Source organism: Arvicanthis niloticus, chromosome 16 (genome assembly GCF_011762505.2).
Source record: "Arvicanthis niloticus isolate mArvNil1 chromosome 16, mArvNil1.pat.X, whole genome shotgun sequence".
Lineage (NCBI taxonomy): Eukaryota > Metazoa > Chordata > Mammalia > Rodentia > Muridae > Arvicanthis > Arvicanthis niloticus.
In genome coordinates this window covers 5828467-5855934 of record NC_047673.1, presented here as the reverse complement: position 1 = coordinate 5855934, position 27468 = coordinate 5828467, and the positions used below count along the sequence as shown (strand labels likewise).

The 27468-nt window shown below is 45.5% G+C and overlaps 1 long non-coding RNA gene across 1 annotated transcript; it reads right to left on the bottom strand.

The window, feature by feature from the left end:
• Positions 1-897: 897 nt before the first annotated feature.
• LOC143434637 (uncharacterized) lies at positions 898-21597 on the bottom strand. Its single transcript, XR_013104255.1, has 3 exons — positions 20315-21597; positions 19908-20103; positions 898-3009 (listed from the first exon to the last, which is right to left on the bottom strand). It is a non-coding gene; the product is annotated as an uncharacterized LOC143434637 (long non-coding RNA).
• Positions 21598-27468: the final 5871 nt, after the last annotated feature.

The following is a 27468-nucleotide window of genomic DNA, read 5'->3' as shown; positions in this document are numbered from 1 at the left end:
ATGTCTGCTGACCCTAGGTCAAGTTCTTTCTCAGAATTTTATGAGCCATGTGATCTTGTGGCGGCAATAACAATAAAAACACATGTAACACCCGGCTGTGACTACTGGATGTTTGGTACGTGTCAGGTGTGGTCCTGGGCTCTCTCCAGCACATCAAAGCTGTACCCTGGGAGGAGGGTGCCACAGACCTTCCCTGCCTAATCCAAAGAATGCTGAGGAGAAAACCCAAGTGTCAGTGTACTTTGCTCTCTGTAAAGCTCCAGCCAAACCGGCTGTGCTATTGATTGATCCTGCAGGAACAACTTCCTGACTCACAGTGGACAGCACAAGGGGTGTGGCCAAGAGCTGGGTTAGGTTTACACTGTTCTGCACAGAGGGGTCCCCTGACTGCAACTGAAACAGAGCAAGTGAAGGTACCGAGGGGCCAACTTCAGACAAGATCCCAGCTCTTCAAACCCACCACCCTGCGTACAAAGGCCAGCCAAGTATCATATCCACCCAGCACCATCTCCAACACTGGCGCCTCGATTTAAAATAAAGCTAGCATTCTGTGGTATAGTCTGAAGCAGGAGCTGAGTCCAGTCAGCCTGCCAGGAACATCACTGCTACAATCTAATCCAGTGGCTTCCACGGAATGTCCAATAATTACCACTTAAAAATGATGTTGGACCTCTTTCAATGACTTTCTTAGTCATTCATCTAGAGCTAATTATTACCAACACATGTTTTATTGTCCCGAGTTATGTGCTAAGTGTGCACCCTGTGTGTACTTTGAACTCAACTATACAATTTGCCCCCAGGTACTGGAGGGAAATTGTGTTTTCCAAGAGCAAACTTTAATCAAAAGGCAAGATTTTTTATTAAAGGAACCACAAACACTTGACAGCCATGTGCGTGTGTGTGTTAACTGTGCCCTGTGATGAATTATGTATGTCAGAATCATATGTTGAAGTCATAACCCCAGACGATCACAATCTGGCCTTATTTGGAGATGGGAGCTTTGTAGAAACCATTAAAGCAAGATTATCGGGCACTTTGTCAGATTCTCCTGAAAGCAAAACTATGGGCACAGATACACACAGAAGGGGCATTCTGTGGGGATGAGACAGTGCTCAGGAAGAGAGGTACCAGAAACCAAGGAACCCAGGGTGACCAGTGCTTCACCATAGGCTGAGAGAGGAGCCTGGACAGGCTCCCTCCAGCCTCAGAGGGATTACTTTGATACCACCACTCTGTCTTCTGGTTTGGAGAGCACATTCCTGTTGTTGGAGTCATTTGTGCACCCAGGCCTCACACTGATACACACTTGCAGACGTGAGGAAGCCAGGACAGACAGATGACAGACAGCAGGTTCAGCAGCCACTGGGTAACCACAATCTTTTTCTTATCTACTTTATGTGTACAGGTACTTTTAAATTTTTTATTAAAAATATGTAAAATCAACACTCAAGAAGTGCACGTAAGTGCACAGGTGGAAGGGTTCCCAAGAGAACACACCTGCCTCCCACCTCCACTCAAACAGTGTGTGACTGGGGTTCCCGGGAAAGCTTTCCTCCTGTGTCCCGCACACTGCATACACCACCACACCACGAGCTCCAGTAGCATAGACTACTTGATAAAGACAAATGCCAGCCGCCACATGGTCCTCTGCTATCCATGTGTTACCATCGGTCCACAGTATCGGGTGTTTGCGCGCAGGTGAAACTCTGTTGCAGGAATACATAACAACATGTCCCCTTAATTCACCATTAAGGATGCAGGGCTGTTACAGTGGCACTGGTGGGGTTTGAATTCTGTCTTGGGCACACATCCACTGCAGTTCAGGTGAACAGGAAGCCGGGGCAGAGTTGTCTAACTGAAGAAGATGCAAGTTGAGTGTTGGCTGATACTGCACAGGGCATGCTGAGTCACCAGCATGCAGACCGCCATTCATTTTCTCCCTCTCCTTCCCCTTTCTTCTTCTTTCCCCTTCTCTGTGCCAGTCAGTTCCTCTTCCCTCCCTGTCATTTACAACTGCATCCCCCGCTTCCTGGCTGCCCTCCTCCTGTGATACTGGCTGTTCTGTAGACCTTTCAGCAATGTGTTCTTCCTGCCCTTGGCTTTTAAAGTCATTGCTTTTCTTGTCTGACCTTCTTTGGGTGCAGCACGTAGAAGTTCCCCATCCTGAAAAGTGTCTCACTGGAGACCTGTGTCCCACCCAGATGCATAGTGAAATTCTTATCTACTTCATGTACTTAATTCTACAAAATATTTCTGTCTGTCTGTCTGTCTATCTATCTATCTATCTATCTATCTATGTTCTATCTATCTATGTTCTATCTATCTACCTATCTAATGTACATTAGCTGTCTTCAGACACACCATTAGAGAGCATCTGATCCCATTACAGCTGGTTGTGAGTCACATTGCTGGGAATTAAACCCAGGACCTCTGGAAGAGTAGTCAGTGCTCTTAACCACTGAGGCATCTCTTCAGCCCCTATGAAATATTTTTATTGTGACATTTCCATATTGTAAATGAGGTACTTTGATCTGATTTCCTCCCTACTATGTCCCTCCTTTCACCCACTGGCAGCCTAGTCCCCTTTCGACCCTCATGGGTTATTTTCCACTTATGACAAAAAACATGGAACCTTTGACTTTCTGAATCTGCCTGATTTTACTTAATAAACGATACCCACTTTCCCAGAAATGACGTGTCTCTGTTCTTCTTACAGTAACTAACAGGCCTTTGTGTGCACTGACCACAACTTCTTCTATACAACAGCTGGGCACCTGGGTCAGTTTCAGATGTTGACTGCTGTAGATGGTGCAGAGACAGCACAGTATATGGTCGGTCGTCTCTGTGGTGGGCTGGCTCTTACAGGAACAGTAGAACAGGGTCTGTGGTGGCTCTATGTTTAGCTTCTTCAGGGGCCTTCATGGTGGCTTCTTCAGTTTTCACGCCCACTGACAAAGTCTAGGCTTCTTTCCCCAGCCCATCGTCATCAGCATTTGCTGTCTGTTTTCTCTGATTGGGATGAGATGACATCATGCTGTTACTTTGATTTGCATTCTCTTGATATATAAGGATATTAAACATTTTAAATGTATTTATGGGTCATTCCGGTTTCTTCTTTTGCAAAGTGCATATTCAGCTGGTTTCCCATTGCACTTTCACCTATTTCTATTAATTAATTAATTTATTAATTTATTTATTTATATTTTTTTTTTCCAAGGCTAGTTTTTTCTGTGTAGCCCTGCCTGTTTGGAACTTACTCTGTCGACTAGGCTGGCCTCGAACCCAGGAATCCACCATCCTGTGCCTCCCAAATGCTGGGATCAAAGGCTCACGCCACCACCACCCAGCTGCATTTTTACTTTAGTGATGACTTTGAAGAACGAAGTTCTTATCTCTAATGAAGGATAATTTACCTTCTTGCTTCCACTCCTGGGTAACATGTTTTTCACAGCTGTTTAGGAAATCTTTGCTTGGATTGAAAATTCTTCACACATAGTTAGGGTTTCAGCCTGGGTGGGCCGTGCTCTGTGTTTGGTGCAAGGTTGAAGTAAACACACTTGCAAACACGAACATTATTTGCCTTTGAGATATTCACCCAAATCGTCGCACATCTCTGTACAAGGCTGGATAAAATACTAGAACTCACCACCAAACAGTCGAGTGCATGCTCTTTGCGCTTGCTCCTATCAGAAACCAGCTCAGTTTATCAATAGTCTTTGCAATTTTCCTAATCCTAAAGTCTTATTGCTGAGAGTGAGTTGAACCCATAGATGAAATCAGAACTAGTAAATCAGTCCCTAATCTATGAACAAAGACTCTATGTATATATTATGCATGTATGTGTGTATATGCATGTATGTGTGTATGTATATATATATATGTATGTATGTGCATGTATATATGTATGTGTGTATGTATATATGTGTATGTATGGACGTATGCATGTATGTGTGTATATACATATGTATGTATATATGTATGTGCATGTACATATGCATGCACGTGTACATGTATGTATTATGTGCATGTATGTGTGTGTATGTAGGTAGGTATATATGTATGCTTTAACTTTTTCCCATTGTCATGCTTCTGCTCCATCTTGCTTCCTTGGTGGTCTCTTTGGTTGTTCCAGACAGGGCTTCTCTGTGTAACCCAGGCTGTCCTGGAATTTGCTCTGTAGACCAGACTGGCCTTGAACTCACAGAGATCCACCTGTCTCTGCCTCCCAGAGTGCTGGGATTAATGGTGTGCGCCACCACTGGGTGGGGGGGGGGCCTTGATGGTCTTTTTACTGCTGCTGTATCTTGTGCTGCTCACAGTGCTGGAGCCCGTGTGATCATCACTGAGTCTGAGCCTGTGTTACGGAGGTGCACCAGCCCTGGCATGCTAACTTCGTCCTCATCGGCAGACAGACTCGGCCCTTTTAGAGTTTGTACTTGAAAATCATATTTCCAGTGGTTAAATACAGATCTGCTTCTTTTTGTTTAACCTTCATACATTTTCTTTCCTTAAAGTGTGATCGTGGAGCTACAAGAGAACAATTTAACCAGTGCTGACAGCGGCTCGTGAGTGAGCTCGGAGAGCGGCTGGGAGTCCTCTCTGGAAAGGTCATTTCAGTCGCATTGCAACAAAGTAACCCTGTCAGATTTCAGGCCCTTCCTTATACCGCTATTAACGTTTTAAAGAATTCATGCCTCTAATTGGATTTGATAAGATAATTTATTCATACATACTAAGATTCCATTATTAGTGTAACGGATTATAGTGATTGAACAATTTGCTTTTCCTCCTACCTTAGCCTTCTGAGTGTTGGGTTCCAGGTGAACTGCCACACTACAATAACTCATTTTTTAATGCTGAGTGTCTCATTTCATGTCCCATTTGAATGCTGAATTCGCATTTTAAGTATCAGTTCCGCTGTAGTGTGATAGTGTGATGTCCTGCTTCTTTAACATCTTAGCTGATTTAATTTTCTAGTATTGTGTCTCAGAAATCTGTATGTGGACAGTTAGGTCCCCTCCAGCTCCAGGCCCCATCACTCCAGTGACAGAACTAGCTACATGCAGCTCATCTCAAGTCTCCTGGGTTCCAGGACACTCCTTCCCTGGGCCTACCTCACTGTCAGCAGTCTCCTTTGGAAACAGCTTGACAGGCAGCCCTGTTCATCCTGATCTTCTCTGGCCTGTGTGGCTCTGCTGTGGGGCAGATGCCCCGTTCCTTCACCTTGACTGTAGCTTAATTACAGCATCATCACAGGCTGTTGCACTACAGTCTTCTATTAACACCACGTTTCCCCATCACCTGCAAGCTAAGGGCACACCCGAGATACCCACCAGCTTCTCACCATACCTGTCCATTTACTTAGGATCACCTTTTAAGTCTGTGGCCCAGCTTGGTGCCTTTCAATACTTGCCACCCACTGGAATCATCTGAGGGGACAGGAAAACCAAAGCAGCAATGGGCTAGCCACGAGGAGCTCAATGAGGGGGCTGTGTGAGCATGCACAGGTAGGGAGGGACAGAGGCTGACCTACGTTCTGAAATTTTTAGGGAACATGGCTTCCCAAGGCCACTATGCTGTGACACACAGCCATCTCCATGAGATGAGCAGGGAAGGAAGAGGTGGCCCTTCTCAAAATCTCCATTATGGATTTCTCTTTCGTTCCAACTTAGTGCCTATGAAACGAACATAAGATGTTCAGTGAGACCCAGGAAGGATGTGGCCAGGGCACACTCACATAACTGTCCTGCAGTCGTAGGGGGGGAAGGAACCCAGTGATCTGCAGCAGTGTTAGAAAGGGGTATTTGCCATCACAGTGTAGGAAATGAGGGAGTGGGGGTGGCAGAGGCCACTCGTGTTGTTCTTTAAACCACTCTGCTCCAAGCCAGCATTGCTGTGAGAGAAACTGAACAGACACTGGACTAGGGTGGAGCCCAGTTACAGATTCCAAGGAAAGAAAGAGGAAGAGGGAAAAAGGAGAGGGAGATGGGGGTGGGGAAAGGGGAAGTAGAGAGAGAATTAATTTAGTTCCATGTTTTGCATCATGTATAATTTGCCAAGATAATGTAATGAATATCCACCATGAATATTCCCCATATTGCTCTTTGATTCAACTCTGAAACAGTTGGATACATTGCATTTTGTATTACACTGACAGCTGGGTTTCCTGGCAGCTGCCAGTCACCTCGAGAATGTGCTTCTTAGCCTTTCATCCTGAAGGTGTCTCTTTTTTTTCTTTTTTCTTTTTGTTTTGTTTGTTCTGTTTGTAGAGAGGGTCTCAGTACACAATTCTGGCTGTCCTGGAACTCACTGTAGAGATCTCCCTGCTTCTGCATCCCAAGTGCTGGAACTAAAGCCATGTACCACCATGTTCAATGACATATATTTCAAAACTTGTTTCTAAGGGGAAATTAGGGTCCACTCTCCAACCAACCAGCAGGGCTCCTTCCAGGACAGAATCCCACACAGAGGAGGAGTTGCCAGCAGCAGAGCCCAATGGCGGGTGGAGGTGACAAACACACACTTGAGGGTTTTGTGGAAGCAATGATAACGGGAGCTGTAGAGCCAGGAGAGTGGAAAGCATCGTAGCCTACGTCTCTCCCACAAATGTGGAGACCCTTTCCCAGGAGAAGCAAAAAGGGGTGTGGGATTCCCCTAGGGAATCCAAGAAAAAGCAACAGCTCCTGCTGGAGAGGAGACCGCTCCCCAATACACAAGGCAGGAAGAAAAGTGCCCTGGGAGCTCCACATGACCTCCATGGCATCTAAAGACATAAGCAATGCAGCAAAGGATTAGTGAAATTAACAGTGGTGGTGGCAGCATCTTCTGGGAAGAGCTGGAGCTGAGACAAAGCATTCTGGGGGTTAGCAAGAAATGAGAAGAAACACAGAGTCATCCCAGAAGGAAGACAAATGATGAGAAAATGTGAGTGATGTTTAGGAGGGAGGCAGCAGATGCCTCGGTGGCATAAATGCTTGCTAAGCAAGTGCAAGGACCTGAGTGCAGACCCCCAGCACCCACATGAAAAGTCAAGGCAGAGAAGCATTACCTAGTGACCCTAGCACCAGGGACCTGAAGCTCCCTGGCCAGATAGACTAGCCATGTCTGTGAGTCGCAAGTTCAATGAGAAACTGTCTCAAAATAAAACCAACTGCATGACAAACATTTCAGTATTAATGTTCATTTTCATTAGAGACCTGTCTGCTCCGGACAGCTTCCTATGTTAAATTCTAAGAAGAAATTGAGCATCCTTGGAGTTACTCCAGTTGTGGTGAGACAGCCACTAGGCAAGAATTGCCACTTTCCTTCTACAGACAAATTACTGTCCAGAAAAGGACACACTTGCAGAATAGTCGACTGATTATATCTGCCTAGACAGAGTAATCAGCCCTTAATAATTCTGCAGCACTAAGGTCTGTCAGATGATCCTGGGCCAGAAGGCAGAAGAACAGATGCTCCAACGTTTTGAAGTAGAGCGAGTGTCCAGGTGTTCAGAGGTCTCTATAAATTGGCTAAGTTTTAGAAGCTATGCTTTGTGCTTCCCACAATTATAGTCAACTCAGTCATTCTGGATTTCTGATGGGGTTGAAAACTTATAGCTATTTACTTTGAGAGAAAAGATCTGAGTGTATGGTCATCAGCTGACATTCATCCTAAAGCCAAGGAAAAAGCCAGGTTCAGAACTAAGTGTTTTAGTTAGGATAGATGACAGAGGTGCTGGTAGGTCAACAAAAGGATGGACTGGGTATTAGGACTATCTTGTACCTCACTGGTACAAATTGGCATAATTATGCTCTAATTGTATTTTGAGAGAAAAGTTTCCTTTTAACAGGAAGGGTGATGTGTAGGAGGAGCTAAGGTGGGAGGAGTACTGAGAGGAAGAAAAGGAGTAAGAAGAGGAGAAGAAGAAGGAGAGGAGAAGCTAGGTGATGAAAGAGAGATAGAGGGGGGAGACAGGGAAGCAGATGTTCATGTATCTCCACCAGTCAAAGATAGTTGATATATCTAGGTTGGGTAGTGGGTTACACCTCTGATTGAACAATACCAAACTTATAAAGCCTATGATTAACATTTCTTAAAAAAAATGTATAAATGCAAAAAGGAAAAGGGGGCATGGGATAGGGGTTTTCTAAGGGGGGGAATGGGGAAACGGGATGGTATCTGAAGTGTAAATGAAAGATCTAATAAAAAAAAATAAAATAAAAAAATAAAACCAACTGGAGAGCTACTGAAGACGCCTACTGTGGACCTACAGCCGCACATGCATGTGTGACCCTCGCATCAAAAAACTAATTCATAGATTAGATAGAATTTCACAGCATGTAAATAGTGAAGTAAAGAGGAAGTATTTTTAAAAACCATTGGTATTTTTAACATGAAAACGTTGAGAGCATTGGTGTTTTTAACATGTAAAGCTGAAACAACAGAACTCTGTGTTCAAATCTGTGGTACCATCAGGTCCAGGATCTAATCCAAAGACCTCACTGCAGTAAAAGAAGGTGGGGGAGCCCTTTGGGTATCTGAGCAATGAAATTAGTTATTTTATTTTTGAAGAAAAGAAATTCAGATTGCCTTCAGAAATTCTAACAGCAATGTGAAATGATATTTGTTATGCCAGAGGGAAAAGTGAGCCTGCAAAAAAATATTCTTTATTTCAGCACACAGTAGTTAAAATATGGAATTGAAATGCTATTCTATGTTCAGAAACTGAGAAAGCTTTGTTCTCATTAGGTTCTCCCCAAAGAATATGTGAGAGAAATTGGTCCAGACAATTAAAGTAATAAAAGGACAATAAAGGAGACCCTAGAAAGTCTGCAGGACATGAGGGGGGCCACAGCCTCACTGGTCACCAGACAGAACGGGCACAGGAAGCCCCACGAGGGACAGTTTAGAGCACTTTTAGAAGCAGTGACCAGCCCTCTCTCAGTCCCAACCAAGTGACCACATATCCCCAAGACCAGCTGGATCACTGAGATAAGAGTCTTCTATTAGAAAGAGAAAGGCAAGGCCTTGTGCTGATAAACCCTGAGGTCAACACAGGGGATGCCATGCTCCTGGGAGGACTGTGTGGTCTCTTGGATATGTATTAACTCGTGTTTCCACATTCAAAGGCGAGGTGATGACGAGTTATCTGGAAAGTCCTCTTGCCTTTTGTGTATCTTTTGGTACTTTCCAAAATGCCCCACTCTGAACACTATTCGCTTTATACACCCCAGAAGTTTCTAGAATTCCCTCTTATCCATATGTGTGTGTGTGTGTGTGTGTGTGTGTGTGTGTGTGTTTAAATACTTAAATATCTAGAGGGAAGAGGTCATCACTTTCAAGGAGTCAATTTGTGTAATTTTAAAATTCTGGTGAAAGATAAGTCTAGGTCTGATGGGTAAACACCTCCCTTCCCTAGGCAGGACACCACTGGGGGTAGGGGTCTGCTGGGGGCTCAGCCCTGTGCAGTTCTTACATTAAGGTTTGCTCATTTACTGGTATTCCCTGTAACTGGCTCTGCACAGGTGGTCCCTGGTTCTCTTCTCTGCTTCAAAACAATTCTTCAGGAACTCTCTTGTCCATCTCAAACCTTACTATGAGTTTTACTAGTGGACGCCTCCTCTCGGCCCTACTGAGGCCAGTTGCCTGTCACCAGTCATCCCACACCATCCAAGGATCACCTAGTCCCATCCCTTGGAGTAAGGGGAGTTTGTGATCCCCAGGCCTTTGGGCATTTGCATTCCCCACTGTTCCTTTTCACTGGTTTGTTTGCTGCCTGTGTCCTCTCTGTCCAGTTGGCAGTCTGTCCTGCTCGCCTGTCTTCTTCATAGACCCATTCCTTCTGCCTCCCTGCTGTCCACACAGGTCCCTGCTGCTCCCTGGGTCAGCTCACAGCAGATGACACCTGATGCCTGGGGTCCTCTTGGATCTCCCATCCTGCTGCCTCCCTGACGCCTGCCCCGACTCTCGGAGCCCTCACTTACAGTCCCTTCTCTCCAAGCCTTTCTTTGGTTTTCCAGGAAGTCTTCTGTGTGCTCACCATCCATACCAACCTGTCTATATTCATTGTCAATGTACAACATCCTTCAACTGTCCTGTTCCTTAACTTAAATATAGTCTGGCAGGTCCACATATAATAATCTATAAGATCACTGGACACATGTGAGCTTAAGTCTCTGTCTCTGTCTCTGTCTCTGTCTCTGTCTCTGTCTCTCTCTCTCTCTCTCTGTGTGTGTGTGTGTGTGTGAATCTTAAATTCCCAGAAGCACTGAGTATCACTGTCTCAGACTCACCCAGAAAGAATGTTTTCAAACTTCTGTCTCAGCCAAGGGACAAGACAGTCGCCTGTGGTTTCAAGCCTCACCTCCTCGGAGAGAATGTGAACCATCCTTCTGTTCTCCAGTTATCAGGCTGAGAGGTATTCTGATACTTTAAGCAAGTACCTCACAAATGGATCATTTTCTCCAGCTCTGCTTCTCTCTCGATGCCATTGGTTTCTTCAACATTTTCTAGGCTTGCAGCCTGTGGTGGCTGTTCCTGGTTGTCAACTTGATGCTATCTAGAATGAGCTACAATCCAGAATTAGAAGGCTCACTTGTAATCAAGATCTTGAAGCTTGGAGATACAAGCTTCTGACCTGGATCTTGGCAGGGAGATCTTGAGGCATAGTGGCTATGAATCCAAGGAAAGTAGGGCAAGGAGATCTCTGAGTTCAAGGTCATCTGGGACAAAGCAAGTCTCAGATCCAGGCGTGGTGGTACACACCTTTAATCTGGGACACACCTTCTGCTAGAGACATACATAAGGACATTGGGAGAAGGGAGACTTGCTCTTCTTCTCCTGCTTGCATTTACTTGCCAGCAAATCTGTTGGGATCTACCAGCCTTTTGGGACTGAGCAACTACTGGATCCTTGGACTTCCATTCACAGCGGACCATTGTTGGGGAGTTGAACTACAGACTGGAAGTCATCATGACAAATTCTCTTATTATATAGAGACTACCCATAAGTTCTGTGACTCTAGAGAACCCTGACTAATACACAGCCTCCACGGACTGAAGAATTCACCCACATTTGACCTCCTGCCCTGAGTCTTCATGAATGTGTGCTGTGCCCTCTGTCACATGCAGAAGTGAGTTGACCTTGCTCTACACTTGTTCACACATGTCCTTCTCCACTCCCATCCAGGGTCTATTTTTCTTCACACACACAGGACTAGAGTCTCCATATCCAAAGATTTTCTCAGTGCTTCCCCCGAAGTAGCCAACACATCTTTCATGGAAACTCCCTTCCCATCTGTAAGTCTCTCAGCTGCCAAAGTCAGTCAGCATCCAAGATACCCCACTGTACCACGATCACAATCTATTCAAACCATCCTGGCATTTCTCAATGTTTCTGAGTGCAATCCACCTGACTCTGTCAGGTTGAGGACAAGGGGTACATGCCACAAATGTTTATTTGCTGTATGTGTGATGTGTCAACTTGACAGATCTATATAACCTGGAATTACATAAACATTGATTACATCAGCAGACATGGGAAGACCCATTATATCTGTGTCAGGATCTGCACTTTATAGGGAAAGAGAGCTGCACACACGCCTGTAACATCCCTGTCCTCTGTTCTTGGTTAGGGATTCGATGTGACCAGTGTATTCCAGCTCCTGCCACTGTCATTTCCTTGCCTGGATGGACATTAGGCAAAAGAAAGCATCTTCTGTCTTAGGTGGATGAGAGAGTTTACCTGCACTGTATTGTCTGATCCTTCTGTAAGCACCCTGCCATCTGGGGCAGGGAAGGTGGGGGAGGGGGGACCCAGTGTACCGCTTTCACTCTGTCACATGGTAGCTGTCACGATATTCCAGGAATGAATGGTGTCATTGTCACCTTCAAGGTCACCATGGCACTCCAGAAGTTCCTTGTTCTCTTAGGTGAGAAGACAGCCATGTGGCAAAATTGTCTCGCAGAAGCAACACAAACTATCTTTGGGTCTCAGGGAGAAAGTTCAGTCACCCTCCTTTGAATGCATATGCAGGGACTTCTGTGGTCCATGACGTTACCCACAAAACAGTGGCTTTGGAGAAGTGACTGCTTGCTCTGTGGCCAGTGTCAGATTTGAGGAGCGAAGGGTTCCAAGCCTGGGTTCCCAGGCACTGAAGGGCAGTGTGGTGCCGCCTAACCCCCAGTCACACACATTGGGTTTCTATCCTTACCTCTGGGGCTCATTTGCCGGTGGCAGTTTCTCTTATTTTCCTAATGGGAGATCAATGCAGTAGTATCCATGACAGAGCAGATGCCTCAGGCACAGCCGCCTGTGGACAGTTATGAGTGACAACTCCTTCAAGGCATGGGCTGCTGAGGGCTGACCCACATGGCTGCTGCAAGCATCACAAAACCATGGCTCAGTGCTACAACATAAATATTATGATTCCAAATACTTAGATTAGTCTTATGACCATGAAGAAGGAACATTTTCTCGTGGTGGCAGCAGCGTGTGCACACGCACGAGCGCATGTGCAGTCGCACAGACGTGAGTCCAAGTGCCTATGGACAGAGTTGGATTCCCCTGGAACTAGAGTTATAGGTGGTTGTGGTCCACCCAACTTAGGTCCTGGGAGCTACAGTGGAGTCAACTGCTTAAATGCTGAGCCCTTTTCCCCCAGCTCAATATGTGACGCTCACTGTCACTACTGTGAAATTTGAGTCTACAGAATATTTATTAGAATATTTCAGTTGCTCTGGTTCCACTGACATTCAGAAAGGTGGCCTACAGCCCATGGGAACATGGGAGTTAGAGCCACTCCAGATTGGCTCCATGGGCTTCTCTCTTCCTGGACATTCTCTCTCTCTCTCTCTCTCTCTCTCTCTCTCTCTCTGTGTGTGTGTGTGTGTGTGTGTGTGTGTGTGTGTGTGTATTTCTCAGGAGCATTTCTCAAGTTACACTGTTGGGTGGCTGGAACATCAATGTTACTGCCCAAAGTCAGTAGGAACTCTGTTGGTAGTAAAGGGAGAGGTGAAAAAAAAAATCAGACAAATGTTGGAGACCTGCACACTTAAGAGAGAGGTCCAGGGCAGATCTGCAAGTAGCAGGTGAGTCGGCTGGAGCTCCATTGCTCTGTTATCTCTGTGAGTTTTCCACGTGTGGAGAAGATCAACACTAGCCATAGTAAGTAGCTGGGCAGGGGACAGCTAAGCCTCAGGAATGAGGAGTTAATTTAACTGCCTGCTGCATCTGGGAGGAGGCCAGACACGCACATGTATGGCCACTTGCGCTGGACAGAGAGCATCCTCCTCTTGCCCAGCTGAGGCCTCTGTTCACTGTCCCAGATTAGCCCATGCTTCTGCAAGTACCCCCCCCCATGACTCCATGCTGTACTTCAGAAGGACACACATGGTGTGGTTGGCACTTGCCTTTTCCTGAACCCTCTAATCTCAAGGACAGAGCTGGAGCCATCCGCACCCTCAGTTTGTTTACTTAGCCCTCTTTGGAGGCATTTGGACATGGATATGGAGGTGCACCTGTTATCCCAGAACTGGGGGCACAGCAGCAGGACAAGCAGGACAAGGTCTTCTTTGGGCAGATAATGAGTTGGAAGTCTCCCTGGGCTCTGTGAAGCCCTGTCTCAAAATTCCCAAGACAATGACAGAGGTGTTTGAGAGGAGCATACGCTCAGAGCTTATTCTGAGGAATGGGGACACTGGGAGCACCCCCAAACCCCAGTCTTTGTTATTGCCTCACAGGAAATAGCTGACACTTAAAATGGCGACTTCCCTTTTGGGCTATCATTCTTCTCCAGCTTTCCTGTATTCTCTTACATGACTCCCTCATAAATATGTATATTTTTAAAGTGCTTCCTGCACCTTTGAGTTACGGGTATTGTTTTTCATTGAGTATCAAAAGAAACTGACTTTTACTGATTCACTTACATATCAGTCTATTATACCCTTGAAGGTATGAGTATGCTTATTTGAAACTTAATAGTAATAGGGACTTTTGCCTACTACTACATGCCTCAAGTGTTTATGTCCTACTAAAGGCTGATGGATTAAATAATTGTCTCTACTCTAGAGTTAATCCAGTCAGTGCATTGGTTTCTACTGTGATCTCATGATTCCAATAAAATGTATTCATATTTGTGTATGTGCTGTCATGCGTGCACACACATACACACATAACACACAGATAAACACCCCCCACACACATACACATACAAATGCTCACACATATACACACACACATGCCTTCTCCCACACATATAAAACATATAAACACACACATAACACACATATAGACACAGATACACACACACATAAAGCACATACAAACACACACATATACACAAACACATACATGTGCATACATACACACATACACACACATACACACATAACACACACGTACATATATATACACACATATACACTCACATACACACACATAAAACATATATACACATAACACTCATATATGCACACACATATGTACATAACACACACATATATACACATACACACTCACATACATATACACTCATACACACATAACACTCATATATGCACACATAGACACATATACATACATATACATGCACATACACACACAGCACACATATACACACACAGCACACACACACACACACACACACACACACACACACACACACACACACACACGGATACAGAATGTCCTAGCTACTAAGGACAGCTATGGTTGAAAATGTCTAATAGCAAGAAAGAAAGCCATCTACGTGTCATTTTCACCAATTTTAGAATTTCCAATACATTGTGACCCCAAAGGGAATTAACTGGGCAGAATTAGGAATGAGGGAGTTTCTTTGTTTCTCTGGCCTGTAGACTTTTCCTAGGGGAAGAGATATTCCTTTGTTTCTGGGAGGAAGCATTCAAAGGCAGTCGGAAGCCACCCTCATGAAGTTCTTCCCTGTCCTTGACTCTCGAGAGCATGGGAGCCCTTGATACACGGAGGAAGAACCCCTGTTCTTCCTCGGGGCAGGAGACAGCCCCAGCACGGTGACTGTGGAGGAGGGAGCTGCACCGGGGTGGCTCAGATCATACACAAGCAGCTTGGCATTTGTGGGTGCTAGTGCCAGAAGACATGTCGACTCTTTAAGGGAAGATGCCCTTCCCTTAAAGGTGAGGAGAGGAGAACCCACACAGGCTCCTCCACAGACACAAGATCCCCTAGAGCTGGAGTTATGGGTCGTTGTGAGCCACCCTATGTGGATGCTGAGAACCAAACTCTGTTCCTCTAGAAGAACAGCAAGGGCTCTTAACCACGGCACCATCTCGCCAGCAGCAACACAAAACAAAATCTTTGTGTGTATAATGTGTGGTGTGTGTGCATGCAAGAGAGATAGGGAGGGTAAGGGAGAGGAGGGGGAGGGAAGGGGCGAGAGAGGCAGAGAGAGAGAGAGACAGAGAGAGACAGAGACAGAGAGAGACAGAGACAGAGAGAGACAGAGACAGAGAGAGAAAAGGAGGGAGGGAGGGAGGGAGGGAAGGAGAGAGAGAGGGAGAGAATGGGAGGACATGTGCTACGGCATGCACAAGAGGGATGTTAGTTCTCACCTGCAACCTTGTTTGAAACAGGGTCTCTTGCTGACCATATTAACTGACCTGCGGTTTTCTGTGGCCTCTCCCATCTCTGCCATCCATCTTACCCTAGGACCTCTAAGATAACAGATGCACTTTACCATGTCTAGCTGTCCTGAGGACACCTGGGGATCTGAACTCAGGTCCTCACACTTGAACAGACAGTTCCCTACCCACAGAGTCATCTCTCCATCCCAACTTAACCACTACAGAGAGCCACTTGCCTCCTGGAACTTACTGCACACAGTTCTAGAAGCAGAGTAAAGATAGGTGATGTTTGGGTGATGAAAGATTCCAGAAAAATCTGTAACTGGGACTCGTCCCTTGCAGCCAATGTTTTCAAAGGGACAGAGGGAATTGGGGCGTAGCTCAGGATACTGGAAGAAAACTCTGAGTGAATCAACCACATGCTGATCTTTGCATAGCTGAGTCCACTCTCGCCCCCACTGGCACACAGCTCACACGCTCTGAGAAGATACAGAAGTTAATCTCTCATTTTGTTGAATTTCTAAATCTCAGGACCTTTGAGATAAGACTTGGAGATGACAAATGAACCTCTGCTATACTCTCCTTGATTCTGAAGTATGCTTTTTAAATAAATGTATCAACCTTGCATGTACAAAATACAAGTACCCCGGAAGGGTCCAAGGGGAGAAGTCTTGGGGAAGGCCATTGACCAAGCCGGCTGGCCGAGAGGACTTCAGAGCAGTGGGCCACTGAAGGCTTGCCTTCGGTCAGGAGCTTCCTGGGAATAGTTTTGGAATACAAAGCTGCGTCAGGCGGACTTGTGTCTCCCTGGTTCAGCAGTCTGTGGACACAGGTGTGCTACAAAGACGGAATCATAACTACACTCCCATGGGAGCAGCTGCTGCTGTCTTAGATGCTGTGCGTGACATGCTTGGGTTTAGAACACACGGGCTTGGTGCTTTCACACTGGCAAAAAGACAGCGTATGCACTCCCTGTCCCCGTGGAGCTGAAGCTAGAGAGACAGATGACAGTAATAAGTCTTCTCAGCAAGGCTAGTACCACCAGAGGACTACGGGAAGCTCTGTCCTTTCCTCTGGAACTGCTGGGGACAATCCTCTCCCTTTTGGCTGGTTACTCCCAGCTCTTGCCAAGCTCTCTCTCATCCCATGGGGTGAGCTGTGGTTTTTCACTCTTGCTCCACCATTCCTAGATCCTTTCGGGAAACCCACACAGCAATGACTTCTCTTCAGCCACACTCCTGATGCCACCACACGGGAATGAGCTTGACTGACAGACAGGCTGAGGCCTTGAGCTAGGAAGGCCCAGATGCAGCTAAGGCAGCCTCATGCTTATCTGCAGAGAGTCCATAGGGGAAAATAAATAAATAAAGGAGGCAGCTGGCTCCCACTGTAGGGAAGAGGACACGGTGGATCTCATGGTCACCCTTCACCCGATCACAGTCTCAACTCCTCCTCCCTCAAGTTCATTGTCTTTCTGGGCTAAATGGTTAGTCTCCAGTAGACGGCAGGCAACCAAGTCACCTCATTTATAAATTTCAGTGCTCCATAATGTCAAAACTGCTCTCTATGATTTGGAGGAGAAAAGGAGGAATACAACAACAACAACAACAAACAAACAAACAAACAAACCCTTTTGCTAGCCTCAAAGTGTCCCAGACGGTAAGACCCAGCATGGATAGCATAGCATATATTTGTCACTGAATTTGAAAGAATTTTGGGTAGGAAGAATTTGGTTAAGGGCTGGTGAGATGGTTCATCGGACAAAGACATTTTCCCACAAGCCCAATGACTGAAGCTCAATCCTAAAGTCCACAGGACAAGAAGAGAAGAACTTCCCAAAAGATGTCCTCCTGCTTCCACATGAACACTAACTATGATGGCCCATGAGTGTGTGTGTGTGTGTGTGTGTGTGTGTGTGTGTGTGTGTGCCTGCACCCTTTCATGTATGCACACACATACACACATATAAATGAATGAAAATGAATGAGTGAACAAATAATTTCTAAAACAAAAATGGGGTCATAGGTCTGAAGTCTTGCAAAGCTAATGGACACAGATAAGTAAGTTCGAAGAAATGTTTCAAATATTGGCTAAACCGCCATTAAACCAGACCTGGAGGGGCAAATGGAGCCCTTAGCGCTCACTTGGGTGTTCTCTACTTCTTCCCTAAGAGCCAACGAAGGCAGAGGGTTTGTCTCTGCTGGTTGCTCAGTAACTAACTTCCAGCAAGAGATTTTGCTGTAATCAAGGCTTATGCAATGAAAATAACTTGGCCCTGTGGCCCATCGCCTCTGTGACTTCCCTCTCTGACTTCCTGGCGGCTAATATTTCCCTGCTGATTTAGTGCCTTGTGGAAGGCGCTCTTTAGAATCCAAAATATTACAGAGTTTTCATGTGAAATATTGTCACCTGATCTAGGCGCCATGCCAAGTTCTTAGCATTGGTACATCAGGGATGTAACTTTTTAACATGACATAGACCCAGGATTCTATTTAAAAGCCTGGTTCTGGCGGCACCTGGAGTAAACGTGATAGGCTTCATACACAGGAGTGTATGCATCCTATGTTGACAAGGGGACAGTACAGGTTTAGATTAAATCCCAAACAATCCAGGTAAAAATATTCCTAAGGTGGACACCAGGGTAGTTTCTGTGACACGGACAAATAGGGAAACAAAGCCACAGAAGGAGGTTCAGAGTCATACAGACCTGCGTTGAATAGGCAGGAGAGTCAGTCAGAGCACAGAGGCCTGACTGAGTCATGCTCTGTCCTGGCATGAGAGGCTTCCTTCAAAGAATGGGATGACGACTTCTGATCTGGTAATTTTACAGAATAATGTCAGGGCTCCCCTAACTCACCCCATAGTGGCTCTTCCTCCTCCTGCTAGAACATCTTGGACACTAACTTCGTGGCCATTCATTTAAATGGTTCCCTTTCTATCTCAACTGATCTGAGCCCAGACAGCCTGGCATTATCAGTGGGTAAACTGTGTGAGAGAGATCGTGTCTCTTCTACCCCAGGGGTACAGAGGTAGTGAAGTCTAGGATTGGAGTTCAGAGTTGGTTACCCACCACTGGCTGAATTCCTGTTCCCGTTAGAAATCAAGAAAGACTTATGGAGAGATCATGACTGTTGAGATTCTGGAGTCTCTGATGGGAATATCTTTAAAATTCTAGAAAATCTAGGGCCGTTGATATGGCTCAGTGGGTAAAGGTACTTGCCACCAAGCCTGAAGAGTTTGATGTTCAAACCCACATAGTGTACAGAGAGAACTGACTTCTGCAAGTTGCCCTCTAGTCTCCACATACAATAAATACAGATAGATAGATAGATAGATAGATAGATAGATAGATAGAGGTAGATAGATGATAGATAGGTAGATACAAAAAGACCAGCTTTGAGCTTTTTTGCATGATGCATAACATATCCAGTGTGCACAGGCACATTTCATGAGCTGACCCTGTTTAGGCCTTCACTCCTTGTCAATCAAGCAACATACATAACAGGAGGTTGCTCTAATTAGAGCAACACTTGCCTGGAGAACTAGGGGATCATTCCAGAATATGACATCATCAGGTCAACAGGAAATGACCAATTAACATATAGGGGATTGTTTAGGAAGTTGAATGTCCGGTGTTGCAGCTGAAAACTTTCCAGGCAACAGGGACTTCCCCTTTACTCATCATGATAACTCGTGTGTGTGTGTGTGTGCGTGTGCGTGTGCGTGTGCGTGCGTGCGTGTGTGTGTGTGTGTGTGTGTGTGTGTGTGTGTGCGTGCGCGCATGCACACTTTATTTAGTGGTGCTGGGTGAAGCCCAAATGCAATGGCACGCTCCTGTAATTCCCAGCACTAGAATGACTGAGACAGGAGCATGGTTAAGGTCAGCAGGAGCTCCATAGAAAGACCCTCTCTCAAAACGAGGACAAAAAGCAGTTGATAGGTGTATTGGACCACATATTAGTGATAAAACTAAAATCTGCCTCCCTTTTCTCAGATTAGCACATGAACTTTAACCCTTCAGGGCTCCTAACAATTAGCACCTCAGCTTCTGCCCCTCCTTTCTCACAGGCCCCTCCCTCCTGGACATTGGTGGGAATCTTCCCAGAGTGAAGATGCCCAGTGTCCCTATGACCCCCTTTACTGTCCATTAGGACAATACTATCCATCTATGTGGACCACAGAAGAGGTCCCTCCTTTCATGGACACACAAGGTAAATGCTACACACAGCCCACGCAGGACAGACGGAAGCAAGAGGATCCTGTGGGCAGCAGCCAGGAAAAGACTTGTCAAGCTAGCCCGTTCTAGCTGGTCTCAGTCAACAGACTTACCACAAGAATGGCCCTCGGGAGAGCATCCTGATGACAGCAGCCCTGGAGAGAGTGCCACACAGAAGCTGAGCCGTGCGATGCTCCCAGCTTCCGTGTTGTCTTGCAGCACAAGGAACCATGAAGAGGAACCATGAAGAGAAACCAAGTAAAGTGTGTTAGAGATCTCTCCAGGTGACCTTTGCAGCAGTCTCTTCATCTATAATGACAGCAAACGAAAATAAAATGAAGCCCAGGAATGTTGATCTTAATTTCGCTGACTCCCTCAGCACTGCTGATTAGAGGAGCTATGGTATGGGCCAAACTCCAGGTCTCTCAGGCTTCTAAGGCTTGTGCCTCTTCACATCTGTCTCTGGATCTACAAGAGCCTAACACACCTTTGAAGATAGATTTTTTTTTAAAAAAATTACCTTGGAGGAGAAATCTCCTGATTTCAACTTGCAAACCATGTGTTTCCGGGTACTTTTCAATTTCGAACTGTCCCTCTAATTAACACAGATCTGGCAGCTAATGCTCCAGGCCTTCACTGCAGTGTGGACAGCAGCCACCACAGATCCTTCTCCATAGGTTTGTTTGGATCATAATAGGAAGTCTGGGTACTTTTCCCATCAGGAGACTAAAGGGCAGTGTAGAGAGTGATGGTGCCGGGCAGTGGAAAATCCCAGCTCCCATCCCATCCTGAGTGACTTCCCAGATTGTCTCCCCACAAGCCATTTGTTTACAGTGGTCGGTCACATGAACTGTGAGATTTATGCCTGAGCCTCGGGACTCACGGGTGGAGCTTTCCCCTCTGAGATATGCAAATCTGCCTTCGAAACAATGGAGCTGAATTAAAATATCTTCCACGGCACACGAAGTCATTGCTTTCTTGACATGTTAGCAAAGCCATGGTTACCTCCCATTGTGCCACCCCTCCAGTGACTGTCACATCTGCTCCTTAAAATGAAGTTCACTTCTTAAAAGACATTGCAAAACAATATTTTATAATTACCCAGCGCTGACTTCAAATGAACTGCATTTTAATTTTTTTTCCCCCAAGGAATTCGAAGCCGTTGCTATTAAGGCATCGAAAAGAAAGGAAACTAGCTAAGTCTAGCCTTTGAAGTCCTTTGAAATTTAATTGACCATCAGGCCAGAGAGTGTCTTGGCACATGACCATTTAATAATAGGAAAATCAGCCTTGCATCAGGAAGAAAGGTGTAATTCATCAGTGCTGCACACCATTTACATGGCCGTCCACCGAGATTTCTGGGGAAAAGTGCAGAACACACACTTTTAAGTAATTTATGAGCGTTTGAGTAGCATTAAAGCGACTGAATCCTGGCAGTAAGAAAAATGTTTGTGGACAAGTATGCTTAATTCTTTTAAAAACTTGAGCCATGACTATACCTCACCTGCTACCCAATGAACAGAGTCACAAGGGAGGGTTTTCCTTTCTTTCTTTTTAAAATCGGGGATACAGATAAATAAAATCACCTTAAAGTGTTTAATTTTAAAAATACTACTGCTTTACTTCCAAACAAAAGCAGTTTTCTGACAAATCTCACACGTGACTCAATCTCACACATACCAATGAATTTTCATGCTCTCACTTGGGCCCTGAGCATGCTTATCCTAAAGAAATATAGTCACCATTGTTTTCAAAGTTTGATTTAAAACAAGCTCAGCCCCTGTGACCTTAGGGTTTAATGGGAGGAGGACTCTAAACTGAGTCTCCCTCCTCCTGCCCCTCCTCCCCCTCCTTCCCCGTCTTCTCTCCCTCCTCTGGAACTTCTCCCCCACCCCGTCCTCCTCTACCTCTTCCCCCTCCTTCTCTCTCCGCCTTCTTCCCCTCCCCTTTTCCCCCTCCCCTCCTCTTCCTCCTTTGAGTGCCTCTGAAGGTGGAAGAGCAGTGGGGACTCTGTAGCTCATCTGCTGACATCTGAAGCTGTGAGCAGTCACTCATGTCTGAACAGGGGTTTCCAATTGTGTGATGCTGAAACATCATGGAGAATTATGGTGTTAATCTTCAAACACATCAGGACCATTTCCTAACACCAAACTACACAAAGCAGCATACAGTAGGGTAGGCTCCATTATTCTCTGCCAAATGTCATACGTGTTATATACATATATAGGTGTGCACACATACAGCATCAAGACTTCTGCTATATGCGTGTGTGATGTAATAGTCATCCCCAAACTCCAAAAGTCCTAGCATAGACCCATGAGAAATGGGACCTATGCCTTTGGTGCAAACCTAAGACACTCTCATGTACTGAGTACTTGTCATGTGACCAGTGCTGTCGATTATACATGATATCATCAGCATACATTATGTTGACCTTTTAAATGGATGACGGTGAACTATACCTGTTAGGGTGTTGTTCAAGGTCACAGAGTTGGCACATGTGAGCATATTGAAAGCTGATAACTACTGCAATCCTAAAATTCCCCCATGCACTGACCCTGTCTGAACTGTCCACTCTACGCATCCTTTATTCACTGCAATGCCTGATGCCAAGTGACGTCCTCCGCACCAAGCACGTACATTGGCAGATGAAAAGGCCGCACCCTTCTTCATCCCTTCCGTGATCATGTGTTCACACAGTTACCTACAGAGCTTGGTTTGAATAAATGTAAGCAAATAACTTACTAAGTAGGTGAGTTTGCTGGTTGATATGTCCTTCTGTTCTGGTTTGTCGTGACTTTCAGAACATTCACACAAGATAAGAGGTAGTGCTGAGAAGGTGGTTCAGTGGTTCGAGTGTTAACTGCACAAGCAGGAGGACCTGAGTTCAAATCCCTGGCACCCATGTAAATGCTGGGTGCAGCGGTCTACACATGTAATCCTGGGCTAGACGTCAGAGACAGAGAGCCCGTGAGAGCTTATTGGTTAACTAGGTCAGCCGATTAGTGAGCTCCAGGTTCAGTGAAAGACACTGTCTTACAAATGAACTATAAATAAATAAATGGAGGATATTAGAGGAAGATAATATTTATCTCTGACACACTCATATACATGCACATGCGTGTGTCTGTGCACACCCCCACACACTCATGCACACAAGTGCTTGCATACATGGACACATGCACATTGAGGCAGTGTACTTGTGGAGAAGTTGGATTCAGGTAAGGGAAACAAAATGACAATTTTAAGGTATTGCTAGACACACTGTATTATTTCCCAGACTATATACAAAGCTTTCATATAGGAGCCTCCAAGATGAAGAGTGATTGGATTTGGCTGTAAGTAGGAACATTCAACAAGAATTTGCCATTGGATTCTGAGGCCCATCTACACAGTCCATTAGCGTCTCTGAAAGAACACTGTTAATGTAATTCAGCATTTCAATATGAGTTCTAACATCTCTGATGGAAGAGTCTATTTTCTGTGATAAACACTGCACAAACAACCGTAAGGGGCTGTGCCTACATTGAACCATTCTACACAGGGAGTCATAAATGCAGCCCACCCTTTGCATCCAAGTCACCTTTCTCTTGCAGGCTTGTTCTAGGTATGGTGGCTGCAAGTCAGGAAATCTGTTGCATCTGACCCCAGAGTTCAGGGCTGGGCTGGGGCCCCAGCAACTGCTGCTGCATGTCAGTCAAATACATGTTTTTCTCACTGTATCTCAAGTGACATTTTGCCTACAATGAAGCAATGTGTTTTAAAAGTTGCGTCTGCAATGAAGACAAGAATAAGAAGACACATCTCTATACACATTAAGGACCAGGCAACCAAAAGTGGCATCGTCTCCAATGCAGCCCTTCAGCGCATTCATAGAAAACCTGTTATTAGACAGAGTGTCTCCCACATGAGATGAGCCTGAAAGAATGGACCAGTCCTAATCTTTTAAACCACATCCTTTATTTGGCTGAATCCAGTTACTTCAAATAGTCCACAAGAGATAAAACTCTCCCTGCAGGAAACCACTTACTCTGGTGATGCTTTGGTGGGATCTCTCTGTAGGTACTTAGTGCTATCTGTTTCCCATGTCCTGCTTCCTGCTGGAATTTGTGCCAGTCAGAATTTGTCTGCAATGTGTACATGTTACAGAGCCGCAGGGATATTCCTAATGATGTTTTTGCTGAGCTTCAAAAAATAATAAATGCTTTAAGGGAGTCTCTTGGGAAGTGAGGCTGTCTGGCATATCCCTAGTAAGGACTGAGAGAGACACACACCACACTGATTTCAAAGCAAACACCAGCCTTTTGATAATAGTTGTTAATTGATTAATAGATAGTTAACAAGATTTGAGAGGGTGCCAAGTACTCTTTTAAACTTTTCACCAGCAATTTCCACATTAAAATAAAATCTATAAACTTTTTTATTTTGACAAAAATAATACACTCCAGCTTGACTTCACGACATTTGTTTTAGATTTTTTTTTCTTTTTAACCTGAGTGTTTTGTTGCCAAATTTCATTTATGGCTCAGTACCTCGTTGTGAATAAAAATAGACATTCATGGTTTTTTAAGGGGGCATATCATCCAAAACACTTGACAGATTTTGAAAATGTGTGTGGAAGTCACAGAAACAAGCACTGAGTGACCACTCCGTGACTACAGAGGTCTGTGCTGTAGGTAGCTAGTGACTCTGAACACACCCTTGTGGGCTGTCTGTCGCAGGGACACTGTGAAGAGAAAATCTGGCAGATAAGTGTGTTACACTGCACATTCAAGTGACCAATTCTGTGAATGAGAAAGAACAGAAGACACAAAGGGGACAGACGAGGGTGACCTGTGAACAAAGCCTTGAAGGAGACAGAAGGCAGAGGACACTTGGAGTCAGAGCTGTGGTCCTGTGGTGAAGTGTGTCTGTGGTGGGAAGAAACTGGGTTCAAGAAAATGGCAGAAGCAGGAGAAGGGCAGAGAATTGGGAAAGAAATAAAAGGAGACACAGGGACTATCGGCCCTTGGAGGCACTGAAGGGCTTTGCCCAGGTGAAGACACAGGGAATCTCACAGGGGTTAGGAGAAAGTATCCTGGGCTAACTGAACAGAGAGCACAGTCCTGCCTGTAGTGGATCAGACTGTGCTCCCTGAAAACATTTCCAGGACTAGTCTCTGGAACCCATGGCTGAGCCATGCTTTGAAGAAGTTGTCAAGGCCAGATTAGGTCATTAGGAAGGGACTCACTCACAGATGATTAATTTGCTACGAAATGAAGGAGATGAGGATTACACCATGGGATCTGGACACAGACTGCATCTGTACCCACATGCTGGCCATGGACTGCTGCTATCTTAGTGAATTTTCTATTTTGGTGAAGAGACACCATGGCCAAGGCAACTTATAAAATACGAAGTTTAATGGGGTTCATGGTTCCAGAAGGTAAGTGTCTACGACATCATGGCGTGGGAGTGTAGCAGCAGGCAGGCAGGCATGGTGCTGGAGCAGCAGCTGAGAGCTGACATTCAGATCTATAGACATGATGCAGAGAGAGAACTTAACTGGAAATGGCACCCACCCCAAATAATGCACCTTTTCCAAGAAGGCCACACCTTCTCATCCTTCCCAAACAGTTCCACTAACTGGGGACCAAGCATTCAAATACATAAACGTATTGAGCCATTATCAGTCAAACCACTACAGCCACCATAGGCTGAAGTGAGGAAAGGTAGTCCCCTACAGCCTTCCATAGGAGCATAGGCCTGAAGACACCTCAGCTTTTGACGTGTAGCTACTAGAATGGGGGAGAATAAGGTGGGTGGGGCCTGTGAGGGAGGAATGTGAGGCAAAGATAAGGAACCATATGTCTTAAGCTGACATTTTTTTTCAAAGTGTTTATTCACCCACAGTGCAGAAGACATGGTTTGACTAGATGTCAGCACATCCTAGTGCATGCTGGGATGTCAGCTCATCCTAGTGCATGCTGGGATACCAGCTCATCCTAGTGCATGCTGGGATGCCAGCTCATCCTAGTGCATAATGGAATGCCAACTCATCCTAGTGCATAATGGGATGCCAGCTCATCTTAGTGCATGCTGGGATGTCAGCTCATCCTAGTGCATGCTGGGATGCCAACTCATCCTAGTACATGCTGGGATGTCAGCTCATCTTACTGCATGTTGGATGCCAGTTCATTCTAGTGCATGCTGGGATGCCAGCTCATCCTAGTGCATGCTGGGATGCCAGCTCACCCTACTGCATGCTGGGCTCTTGTTCCATCCTGACCATCTCTTCAGCTTCTTTTGCACCTTTCCCTGATCTCTTCTTCAGTCTCTTCTCTACTCACAATGTGTGAATGACTTCTCCCATGTCAGAACTGAAACTTCCAGAGAGAAGGCTCTGCCACCATGCAGATACTTTGTAGACCCCGGCTGCCTTGCAGTTCACAAGGGAGGAGTATCAAGGTGTGACTGTGGTGTCAGCAGCACAGCATTCCTTGGCTAGGGCCTCCTGTCTCCTCATCTGTAGCAGTTTTTACTTAAGCATGATGCAGACACATATGAGATATGTCATCTGCAATTCTAACAACTTAGGTCAGCTGCTTCACAGGACTCTTCAAAGAATAACATCGGGAAAAAATTGACCATGTCAAAGGTACCATGAAAGAAACAATCATATGCTTTTATGTCGGAGTAATTTGGCCAAGGCAGAGTCAGTGGACACCTGCTGGGAGGATGAGTGTAAGGAAGAGTGAATGTTGAGGGAAGGACACTGAGGAATGAGTGTGATAGAGGAGTGTAAGGAAAAAGTGTAAGGATGAGTGTGAAGGAGGATTGTGTGGAAGGAATGTAAGGTAGGAGTGTAAGTATGAGTGAGAATGAGTGTGAAGAATGAGTGTGAGTAGAAGTGTGAGGGAGTGTGAGAGGTGAGTGTGAGGATGAGTGTGAGGGAGGAGTGTGAGGAAGGAGTGTAAGGATGAATATGAAGGAAAAGTGTGAGGAAAGAGTGTGAAGGATGAGTGTGAGGAAGGAGTATGAGTGTGGGAATGAGTGTGAGGATGAGTGTGAGAATGAGTTTGAGGATGTGTGAGGGTGTGTGAGGAATGAGCTGTAAGGATGAATGTGAGAGGTGAGTGTGATGATAAGTGTGAGAGGTGAGTATGAGAATGAGTGCAAGGGGGTATGAGTGTGAGAACGAGTGTGAGGGAGGAGTGTGAAGAATGGATGTGAGGAGTGTGAAGGATGAATGTGTAAGAAATGAGTGTGAGGAATGAGTGTGAGGAATGAGTGTGAGGAATGAGTGTGAGGAGGGGTGTAAAGGAGGATTGTGAGGATTAGTGCCAGAGGAAGGAGTGTGAGAATGAGTGAGGAATGACTCTTAGGTGGAGTGTGAAGGGTGACTGTGAGGATGAGTGCGGGGATGAAAGTGAGGGGTAAATGTGGGAATGAGTGTGAGGATAAGTGTGAGGAGTGAGTGTGAGGGTGTGGGAGATGAGTGTGAGGATGAGGAGTGGAGATGTGAGGTTAGTGTAAGGGGAAGGAGTGTGAGAATGAGTGAGGAGGCGTATGAGGAGAAGGGTGAAGGATAAGTGTGGGGAGGAGGTGAGGCATGAGTGGAACAGGAATGAGGGATGGAGAGGAAACTGCAGAAGTGAGCAGGTCTCCCAGTCTCCGGGATTCAAGCTGAGGTGA